This window comes from Mauremys mutica, chromosome 7 (genome assembly GCF_020497125.1).
Source record: "Mauremys mutica isolate MM-2020 ecotype Southern chromosome 7, ASM2049712v1, whole genome shotgun sequence".
NCBI lineage: Eukaryota > Metazoa > Chordata > Testudines > Geoemydidae > Mauremys > Mauremys mutica.
Window position 1 is genome coordinate 38380949 of NC_059078.1, and position 11645 is coordinate 38392593.

The 11645-nt window shown below is 49.0% G+C and overlaps 1 long non-coding RNA gene across 1 annotated transcript; it reads right to left on the reverse strand.

Moving 5' to 3' along the window:
* Positions 1-2910: 2910 nt before the first annotated feature.
* LOC123373960 lies at positions 2911-10845 on the reverse strand. Its single transcript, XR_006580955.1, has 3 exons — positions 10782-10845; positions 9316-9368; positions 2911-2963 (listed from the first exon to the last, which is right to left on the reverse strand). It is a non-coding gene; the product is annotated as an uncharacterized LOC123373960 (long non-coding RNA).
* Between the last annotated feature and the right edge of the window lie 800 nt (positions 10846-11645).

Below are 11645 nucleotides of genomic sequence, written 5' to 3' on the forward strand. Positions count from 1 at the left end.
TTGCTCTATAAAAGAGGTGACTCACCTCGACACAGTACTCCGTTCTCACTTTACTCCATCTCCATTCTCACTTTACTCTATTTCTTAGGGCATGTCTACACTACCAGAGTAGTTCAATTTAACTTAAGTCGAATTTGTGGAATCGACCTTACAAAGTCGAACGTGTGTATCCACACTAAGGACAGTAATTCGACTTTGTGAGTCCACACTAATGGGGCGTCGACTTTGGAAGCGGTGCACTGTGGGCAGCTATCCCACAGTTCCCGCAGTCCCCGCTGCCCATTGGAATTCTGGGGCGAGCCCCTAATGCCTACTGGGGGAAAAAATGTGTCGAGGGTGGTCTTGCGTAACTGTCATCATTCAACCGTCACTCCCGCCGGCGGGCAATCAGTTTGCGCACTTTTCTGGTGAGTGATAGCGCGGACGCCACGGCACTCCACTGCGAGCATGGAGCCCGCTGCAATCATCGCTGCACTTATGGCCGTTGTCAACTCCTCGCACCTTATCGTACACCTCTTCCACAGTCAGATACTGAGAAATCGGGCGAGGAGGCTCTGGCAGCGCGGTGAGGACATCAAGTGTGAGAGTGGCACAGACCTCTCACAAAGCACGGGATCCCGCACCGTGGAGATCATGGTGGCAATGGGTCATGTTCATGCTGTGGAACGGCGATTCTGGGCCCGGGAAACAAGCACGGACTGGTGGGACCGCATAGTGCTGCAGGTCTGGGATGAATCACAGTGGCTGCGAAACTTTCGCATGCGTAAGGACACTTTCCTTGAACTGTGTGACTTGCTGTCCCCTGCCCTGAAGCGCAAGGACACCCGGATGCGAGCAGTCCTGAGTGTGCAGAAGCGAGTGGCCATAGCCCTCTGGAAACTTGCAACGCCAGACAGCTACCGGTCAGTAGCGAACCACTTTGGCGTGGGCAAATCTACCGTGGGGGTAGCTGTGATGCAAGTAGCCCACGCAATCGTTGAGCTACTGCTCTCAAAGGTAGTGACCCTGGGAAACGTCCAGGTCGTCATAGATGGCTTCGCCGCAACGGAATTCCCAAACTGCGGTGGGGCTATAGATGGAACTCACATCCCTATCCTGGGACCGGACCACCAGGCCAGCCAGTATATTAACAGAAAGGGCTACTTTTCAATGGTGCTGCAGGCACTGGTGGACCATAGGGGACGCTTTACCAACATCAACGTCGGGTGGCCGGGCAAGGTTCATGACACGCATGTGTTCAGGAACTCTGGTCTGTTTAGACGCCTGCAGGAAGGTAGTTTTTTCCCGGACCACAAAATAACTGTTGGGGATGTGCAGATGCCTGTAGTGATCCTTGGGGACCCAGCCTACCCGCTAATGCCCTGGCTCATGAAGCCCTATACAGGTGCCTTGGACACTGACAAGGAACTCTTCAACTACCGGCTGAGCAAGTGCAGAATGGTGGTGGAGTGTGCTTTCGGACGTCTCAAGGGGAGATGGAGGAGCTTACTGACTCACTCGGATCTCAGCGAAACCAATATCCCCATTGTTATTGCAGCTTGCTGTGTGCTCCACAATCTCTGTGAGAGCAAGGGGGAGACCTTTATGGCGGGATGGGAGGTTGAGGCAAATCGCCTGGCTGCTGATTACGCTCAGCCAGACAGCCGTACGATTAGAAGAGCCCAGCGGGAAGCGCTGTGCATCCGGGAGGCTTTGAAAGCTAGGTTCCTCAGCGAGCAGCGTGACCTGTGACTGTTCAGTTTCTTTACAGAGAAGCTGAACCTGCCCCTGTTTCTTTACCCAGTTACTATTGACTATCCACTGCAGTTACATACCCCGTTCCCCACGTTCCCCACCTTCCAACACACGTTTAAAAATAAAATACATGGAACATTGTTAATTAAAACCGTTTTCTTTATTAATGACTTCGCATTAAAGGGTTGAAACTGGGACGCAGCCTGTGGTGCATAGGGTGTGTAGTGATGTAAAGACCGCTTCTACACTCGAGGAATGACAGAGTCCTGCTCCTAGAGCGGTCTGCAGTGCCGGACTGGTTGTTTCAACGGAGCATGCCATCCCTCCTTCTCGGGACTCTGTGTGCGGGGGCTATGTGACCTTGTGGCGGGGGAGGACGGTTACAGATTCCCCTGCTGCGTGGCTCTGTGGTCCAGGACAAGGACCGCTGCATAAGATCTGTAACCGCCCTCCCCCGCTACAATGTCACGTACCCCCCACCCACACAGAACATGGAAAGTACCTCCCAGACCGACCAGGGTGCCTACTGACTGCACTGTGTGTGTGACCTGCTGCTGATCCTGCTCCCGTGTCTGTACCCTGGTAAAGGTGACCTTCCTATGCAATTACCAACCCCCTTCCCCCCCTTCAAACACAGTCTTCTGTACAAAAACATGACGGAAACAGTAATTAACAGCGAAGTATTTTTAATAATCAACTAGACAGTTAGGGGATGAAACTGGGATTGGGGCTTGGGTGACTCAGGAAGGGAAGGACTTCTCAAAATTTAGGGAATGATAGCTTCTGGGTAATTGAGCACTCTGCTGGGGTGGAGTGACAGTTTTCACGGCCTCTGGCGCCCCTCCTTCTTGTTATTTTGGGTGAGGGGGGTATGGGACTTTGTGGCGGGGGAGGGCGGTTGCAGATACAGTGCAGGGGGGCTCTGTCCTCCTGCCTGCGGTCCTGCAGAACATCCACAAGGCGCCGGAGCATGTCCGTTTGCTCCCTCATTAGTCCAAGCAGCGTTTGAGTCGCTTGCTGGTCTTCCTGATGCCACCTCTCCTCCCGTTCGCTGTGTGAGCGCTGGTGCTGAGAGAGGTTCTCCCTCCACTGGCTCTGCTGGGCCGCCTCGGCTCAGGAGCAGCCCATAAGTTCAGTGAACATCTCGTCCCGTGTCCTTTTCTTTTGCCGCCTAATCTGTGCCAGCCTCTCTGAGGGGGATGCTGGGGCAGGTCGGGAGACAGTCGCAGCTGTGTGATGGGAAAAAGGGAGTGAATTCCTTACAAAGATACATTTTTGCGAACAATGAACATAGTCTAGTCCGTCTCTGTGAACAACACCATGCACAGCACCTATCTCATGCGCACTCGGGACAAGTTCGAATTTTTGGCCTTCGCATTCATTGCCTGGGGTCTTGCACTAGAGATCAGACAAGCCAGGCAGGACAGCAGAATCCGTGGAGCAGCCAGGCATGGTAAGCCGTAGACTTTTGGCTGCTTAAAACTTAATGTATAGCAGTGCCCTCCTGCTGCAGGCAATCCGGAAAGCATAAACTCTGCCCCTGTTCCACCCCCTCGCTGCTGTCCCCGGGAAAGATCCCTGTATGCTGCCCCTCTGCAGCCTCCACCACGTGGCTGTAAACCGACGCTTATTGTTATGCAAAGGAACAGTGAAGCATTCCCAATACTAACATTACACTAATTCCCCTAATTAAATGCAGGAGTTGCCGAGTGAGATCACCCTGAGGAGGATCACTGAGGGTACGTCTACACTACAAGACTATTTCGAATCTACTTAATTCGAATTTGGGGAATCAACCTTATGAAGTCGAATTTGTGTATCCACACTAAATACACTAATTCGACTGTCTGAGTCCACAGTAACGGGGCCAGCATCGACTTTCGAAGCGGTGCACTGTGGGAAGCTATCCCACAGTTCCCGCAGTCCCCGCTGCCCATTGGAATGCTGGGTAGAGCCCCCAATGCCTGCTGGAGGAAAAAATGTGTTGAGGGTGGTTTTGGGTAACTGTCATCATTCAACCGTCACTCCCGCCCTCTCTCCTTGAAAGCGCCGGCGGGAAATCTGTTCGCGCCCTTCTCTGGTCGGTTACAGCTCGGACGCCACAGCACTGCGAGCATGGAGCCCGCTGCGATCATCGCTGCACTTATGGCCGTTGTCAACTCCTCGCACCTTATCGTCCACCTCTTCCACAGTCAGCTGCTGAGAAATCGGGCGAGGAGGCTCCGTTAGCGCAGTGAGGACAGGAAGTCACAGAGTGGCGCAGACCTCTCACAAAGCAGGGTACGCCGCGCAGTGGAGATCATGGTGGCAATGGGTCAAGTTCATGGTGTGGAACGGCGATTCTGGGCCCGGGAAACAAGCACGGACTGGTGGGACCGCATAGTGCTGCAGGTCTGGGATGAATCACAGTGGCTGTGAAACTGCAGGATGCGTAAGGGCACTTTCCTTGAACTCTGTGACTTGCTGTCCCCTGCCAGCACTGGTGGACCATAGGGGACGTTTTACCAACATCTACGTCGGGTGGCCGGGCAAGGTTCATGACGCGCGCGTGTTCAGGAACTCTGGTCTGTTTAAACGCCTCCAGGCAGGTAGTTTCTTCCCGGACCACAAAATAACGGTTGGGGATGTGCAGATGCCTACAGTGATCCTCGGGGACCCAGCCTACCCGTTAATGCCCTGGCTCATGAAGCCCTATACAGGCGCCTTGGACAGTGAGAAGGAACTCTTCAACTACCGGCTGAGCAAGTGCAGAATGGTGGTGGAGTGTGCTTTCGGACGTCTCAAGGGGAGATGGCGGAGCTTACTGACTCGCTCGGACCTCAGCGAAAAAAATATCCCCGTTGTTATTGCTGCTTGCTGTGTGCTCCACAATCTCTGTGAGAGCAAGGGGGAGACCTTTATGGCGGGATGGGAGGTTGAGGCAAATCGCCTGGCTGCTGATTACGCTCAGCCAGACAGCCGTGCCGATAGAAGATCCCAGCGGGAAGCGCTGTGCATCCGGGAGGCTTTGAAAGATAGGTTCCTCGGAGAGCAGGGTAACCTATGACTCTCCAGTTGATTTACAGAGAAGCTGAACCTGAGCCTGTTTCAGTGACTGTTGACTTTGATCTGCGGTTACATACCCTGTTCTCCAGGTTCCCCCCTTCCAATACAACTTTTAAAATAAATTTAATGGAACACTGATTATTAATAAAGTTTTCTTTAATTATGAATTCCTGTTCAAGGGTTGAAACATGGACGCAGACTGTGGTGGGTACGGTGTGCACTGATGTACAGACCGCTTCTACACTAGAGGAATGACAGGCTCCTGCTCCTACAGCGGTCTCTGGGGGGAGGACGGTTGCAGGTGGGTGTGCAGGAAGGGGTGGGTTTGCAGGAAGGGGTGAGGGGGTGCCATCTTTGAGACGGAGTTTGGATGCAGGCTCTGGGCTGGGGGTTGGGGCGTAGGAAGGGGTGAGGGGTGTGTGGGAAGGGTGAGTATGTGTCCATGGATGAGGGCTCTTGCTGGGGCTCAGGGCATCGGAGAGGCTCGTAGCTAGGGTGGAAGGGCATGGTAAGGGCAGCCTGCCTTGCCATTTGTGGATGTCAGGTGCTAGGACCCTGGGGCAGCATACACCTCACAGACTGACCCGGGGCAGCATTCACCTCCCAGAATGACCCTGGTGCCTAGTGACTGCAGTCTGTGTGTGTCCTGCTGTTGATCCTGCCCCCAAGTCTGTACCCTGGTAATGGAGGCTGTCCTATGCAATTAACCCCCCCCCCCCCTTCACACAAAGTCTTCTGACAAGGAAAACGTGACAGAAACAGTGAATAACAACAAACTACTCTTAATACTCAACTACACAGTGGGGGGATGAAACTGGGATTTGGGATCGGGTGAGCCAGAAAGGCAAGCAATTCTCATACTTTAGGGAATGAGAGCTGTTTGGTACATGAGCGCTCTGCTGGGGTGGAGTGACAGTTTTCACGGCCCCTAGCGCCCCTCCTTCTTGTGATTTTGGGTGAGGGGGGGACAGGACTTTGTGGCGGGGGAAGGCGGTTGCAGATACAGTTCAGGGGGGCTCTCTGCTCCTGCCTGCGGTCCTGCAGAACATCTACAAGGCGCCGGAGCGTGTCCGTTTGCTCCCTCATTAGCCCAAGCAGCGTTTGAGTCGCCTGCTGGTCTTCCTGCCGCCACCTGTCCTCCCGTTCGCTGTGTGAGCGCTGGTGCTGACATAGGGTCTCCCTCCACTGTCTCTGCTCGGCCGCCTCGGCTCTGGAGCAAGCCATCAGTTCCGAGAACATGTCGTCCCTAGTCTTTTTCTTTCGCCGCCTAATCTGCGCCAGCCTCTGTGAGGGGGATGCCGGGGCAGTTCGTGAAAGAGCCGCAGCTGTGTGATGGGAAAAAGGAAGTGATTTCCTTGAAAAGATACATGTTTGCGAACACTGAACACAGTCTACTCAGTTTCTGTGAACAAGACCATACAGGGCACCTAGTCTCACGAGCTCTCAGGACAAGTTCGAGATTTCGGAATACGCTTTCATTGGCTGCGGTCTTGCACAGGAGATCGGACAAGTGGGGCGGTACAGCTGAATCCGTGTAGCAGCCAGGCCTGGTAAGCACTACACTATAGGCTGCTTAACAGTTAATGGATAGCTGTGCCCTCCCGCTGAAGGCAATCTATAAAGCATAAAGTCTGACCCTGTTCCAGCCCCTCGCGGCTGTGCACGGGAAAGATCACTGTATGCTTTTCCTCTGTGGCCTCCAACACGTGGCTGTTAAGCGAAGGTCATTGCTATGCAAAGTAAAAGTCAAGCATTCACAATAGTAACAGTACACTAATTGCCCTAATTAGATGCAGCAGTCGCCGAACGAGATTAGCCTGAGGCGGGTCACTCGGAGAGAGAGAGAGAGGATGCTGCTCGAATCCCTGCACAGACCAGGACCGTACGCTGCAATGCTGGTGGAGGCAATGATTCTGCTGTACATTAGGATGGCCTGGCGAGGAAGAGTGTGCTTCCACGGAGCACCAAATAAGGCACCTCTCCCCAGGAACCTCCTGCGGAGACTTTTCGAGCTGCTCTCCGAGAGCTTCGTGGAACTGTCCCAGGAGGATTTCTGTTCCACCCCTATCTGTGTGGACCTTCTCTTTATATAGTTTTTTAAGCAAAAGGTTTTATATAGTTTTTACATATTTTTTATTCCTGTTTTTTAAAAAATAAATGTTTCCATGTTTATAGCACTTACCGACTGATCCTTCCCCTGATTCTGAGTCCGGGTTAACGGCCGGGGAGGGTTGGTAGGGGATCTCTGTGAGGGTGATGAAGAGATCCTGGCTGTCGGGGAAAGCGGTATTGTAAGCGCTGTCGCCTGCGTCGTCCTCCACAAACCCTTCCTCATCTTCCCCATCGGCGAACATCGCCGAGGAACTGCCCCTCGACACTATCCCATACTCAGAGTCCACGGTCACTGGTGGGGCAGTGGTGGCAGACCCACCTAGAATGGCATGCAGTGCCTAGTAGAAGCGGCAGGTCTGGGGCTGTGCTCCGGAGCGTCCGTTTGCCGCTCTGACTTTTTGGTAGCCTTGTCTCAGGTCCTTGATTTTCATGCGGCACTGCGTTGTATCCCGGCTGTATCCTCTGTCTCTCATGGCTTTGGAGACCTTCTCGTAGGTCTTTGCATTCCGTTTGTTGGAGCACAGCTCCGAAAGCACAGACTCATTGCCCCACACAGCGATCAGATCCAGGACTTCACGGTCTGTCCATGCATGGGACCTCTTTCTATTCTGGGATTGCATGGACTCCTCTGCTGGAGAGCTCTGCATCGTTGCAGGTGCTGCTGAGCTCGCCCCGATGTCCAAACAGGACATCAGATTCAAAGTGCCCAGACAGGAAAAGGAATTCAAATTTTCCCGGGTCGTTTCCTGTGTGGCTGGTCAGAGAATCCAAGCTTGGACTGCTGTCCAGAGCATCAACAGAGTGGTGCACTGTGGGATAGCTCCCGGAGCTAGTAAGTTCGATTTGCATCCACACCTAGCCTAATTCGACATAGCCATGTCGAATTTAGCGCTACTCCCCTCGTCGGGGTGGAGTACCGAATTCGAACTAAAGAGCCCTCTAGGTCGAACTAAATGGCTTCCTGGTGTGGACGGGTGCACGGTTAATTCGAATTAACACTGCTAAATTCGAATTAAAGTCCTAATGTAGACCAGGCCTTAGTGATCTCTATAACAAATATTTTACAAGAGACTGGATCTAGAAGTCAGGCTAGGATTCTTTCTGGCATGTTTATCAATAATTAAAGCTTCTGCACTTTGAATTTAGTTAGCAGTTCTGTTAATGTTGCAGCATGAATCAAGAGAATCTAGTTCACATTATGGTCCAGATCTGCATTCCCATTTGCACAAAAGCATGAGCTCTTTTTTGCACACACACAGCCCATGTATACAAGTAGGGATTTGTACATGCAAATACCTACATATACATGCCCAAATCCTGACTTGTGCACACACAGTGAACAGTGTGCATATGTATACACAAAGGTGTGCATGCAGGTTTGAATCTCTGGGCATATGTGACCTCTCAATGTCACATAGGATATCTATAGCAAAGCTTAGAAGACAACTCAAACCTCCTAATTTCTAGTGAGTCACTGTCTTATTAAATTGAATTTATTAAGGCAATTCTTGCATTGCAATGGAGACTTAAAGCTGACAGGGCTAAGCAGAAGAAGTGAATTAAGGAGTGGTTTGAAAATAGGGCAAGACTGGGCTATTCCAGTTAAATAAGGTAGCATGGAAGAAGGTGTAAGTACCAACATGGGAGAAGAAAACACAGACAGCAGTTAGGCAGGAGGTTTGGGTAGAGAGAGGTGACTAATAAGGAAATTAGCAAGAAATGAGATGCAGGAAGGCCTGTCCTTGAATTCAAGGATAAAGAGCTTGAGTTTTATGAGCAATATAGTGAGTGAGCAACATGACTCTGACAGCTGAATTCTAGATATGCTGGAGATGGCACAATGAAAATCAGGAATATGTATGATTGCAGTAGCTGAAGGGAGAGATGAACAACGCACAGACAAAGTTCTTACGCAAAGGAAAGGGAAGATCTTGAAAATGCTGTAGAGGAGGTGTTTGTGGGAAAAGACGCAAGGTCTTGGAAAGAAAGTTTAGGAAACTGGATTTAGTAGTGTTGAATTTGCATTGTAAGCAGGCCACACACAAGGAAGTGTCAGAGGGGGAAGAGGGCAGTGATAGAGACAGAGTTGGGAGGCATCAGCAAAAAAGTGTTACTGGGATAAGAAGACAGACTTGGATTTGAGCAGGATGAGGTAGTTAATGATCTTAGTGAAATACATGTCAGTTGAGAAAGTGTTAAGTTATTAATGTGGTCATTGGTTCCTTCATTCATTATCTGGTTCTCAGTTTCATAAATAAAGAGAACAGAAGTATCTCATAACTGATATCAGATGACGGAACCAATGACTACACCAATATATAGGTTATAGTAGATAATAAAATGTGTTATTAATTTTACACTTAATACCCCAAATCCCAGGAATAATATTTTTTCATATTGGATGGAAGGTGGAAAACAACTTACATTATTTAGTCAGAGATGATGCAGGCACATCTGTGAGTCATCCTGCCTGGAAGCTATTTAGAGAGAGAGCCAATTATTTTTAGGAACAGTACAGACAATGTTTTTTCTTTCTGTCCTAAGAGGTCTGCTAGAATTGATACAATGTGATCTTCAATAAAAATTATACTGAAACCAGCAGAGATAAATGTTTTCAGTGTATGGGGCTTATTAACCAAGACTATTCAGGCATCCACAGGTGTAAAATGCAGAGAGACAAGGAAGGTGAGGTAATAAGTTTTATTGGACCAACTCCTGCTGGTGAGAGAGAGAAGCTTTTAAGCTTACACAGAGCTCTTCTTCAGGTCTGGGGAGCTAGACAATGTACTGTATAATTTTGGGGCAAAATTATGGAGGACACAGGATAAAAATACAATATATATAATTTAATATATATATATAATGCAGGTGATAGTAATGTGGTATATCTCAGAAAGTAACCAAGTATATTTCTGATTATACAAGCAATCTAATTTACACTTATTTATAACTAGTGGAAAATGGTTCCTGATAGAGAACGCAAATTACTAAGTGAGTCTCATTTTCATTTTTTAAAACCTGCTGATTTGCAAGAACAAAATCTGTGTCAGAGATAGACATCTTTGCCCACCAATTCACTCAGATGCAATCTTATTCCCTACATGTATCCTTTTGCTGAGTGCTCTCAAACTGATAGCAGCTTTAGCCATTGCCCTTTAAATCATCACAGAAAGTTGTACCTCTCTGAGCACATTGGGCTAACGGCAGGCATTGCAAGTAGTCTTTGAATATGCCCCCAAACATTGTTTGTGAATTAGTACAATTTAGCTGACAACCTAACACAGCAGCAGCAACAGAGCTGGATGGGCTGGTCATGTGAACAATGCCTGAAGGAATGGGAAAGTGAAGGGAAAGTTAAAGCAACAAGATACAGAACAGGTGAGCTTGAAGAGACAGTTTTAAAAAAGGAGTGAGACATTTTTTCCAGGGGATGGCTCCTCCAGATGCCTCTGCAAAATTTTCTACTGGCAGCACTTGCTAGGACCAGTGTTGTTGGCTATGACAATTGGAGATCTACAACTATATTTTTGGTTCGGTACATTATGAAGGGAGGGAAGTTTCCTAATCCCAAATTTTATATTATAAACTGTAAAAGAGCCCTGGTCTACACACAGCCCCGGGGTCGAACTAGGGTACGCGAATTCAGCTACGTGAATAACGTAGCTGAATTCGAACTACCCTAGTTCGAATGACTTACCCGTCCAGACGCCGCGGAAGCGAACTCCGCGGCTCCAAGGTCGACTCTGCCAACTCCTCCTGCCGCGGTGGAGTACCGGAGTCGACCGTGGCGCTTCCGGAGTTCGAACTATTGCGTCTAGATCAGACGCGATAGTTCGAACTCCGAGAAGTCGAACTCGCCGCGTCGACCCGCGCGGTAAGTATAAACGTACCCAGAGAGTGCTCTGTAAACTAAAAATTCTCTCTTTAGGTCTTGACACGAAGTCTGAAGGCTCTGAAACAACAAATGGGGAATACCCAGTCAACCTGCTGAACTTTCTCACATGAATGTCTATTCCATTATCTGTATGATAGTTATTCCCTTTAAAGTTAATAGCTGTTATGCACATGAACCCTGGGGTGAGCACATGCCTCTGTATTTACCTCATCCATTGCACATTACATATTTTAGAGGCACTGGTGCACCATGGAAACATTCTATCAAGTTTTCTATATTTCTTTCTCTCTTTTTTTTCAGAAACTGCTGACATTTGCACAGGGAATATACAACTTAAAGATTCTGGCAGTCCAATACTGTATGTTTCTAAGAACATTGCTACAAAATATAACAGCGAGAAAAGGAAAACGACCATCTATCTACATTAATTTCCCCCTAACAGATATGTAAAATTTCAAGCACTGATCAGGCAGGAATGTAAGCATGGGAGGAGTTCCAAGTAAATCAGTCTAATTACTCACATGCTTAAAGCTATGCACAAGCTTAAGTGCTTCCTGAACTGGGGCTTTAATTTGCAAGCTGTTGTGTGTGAGGCCAGGCTTTTGATGCAGAGGCCACCTAAAGCCATTCAGGCAAAGACAACTGATTTAGAATAGTTTGTTTTAATAAGGTTCATTACTGAAGATTCCATAATGACATTCCATTTGTTTGGGGCAGGTATCGAGAATAAAGTGATTAATGTGGATGCTAGTATAATGGCTATATGTTTGAGAAATATAAAAATGCGCACATGTGCACACTGAACCAATCTGGCACATTTTATTCAGGCAAGACTCCCATTAAAAGAGGCAGAGGTAGT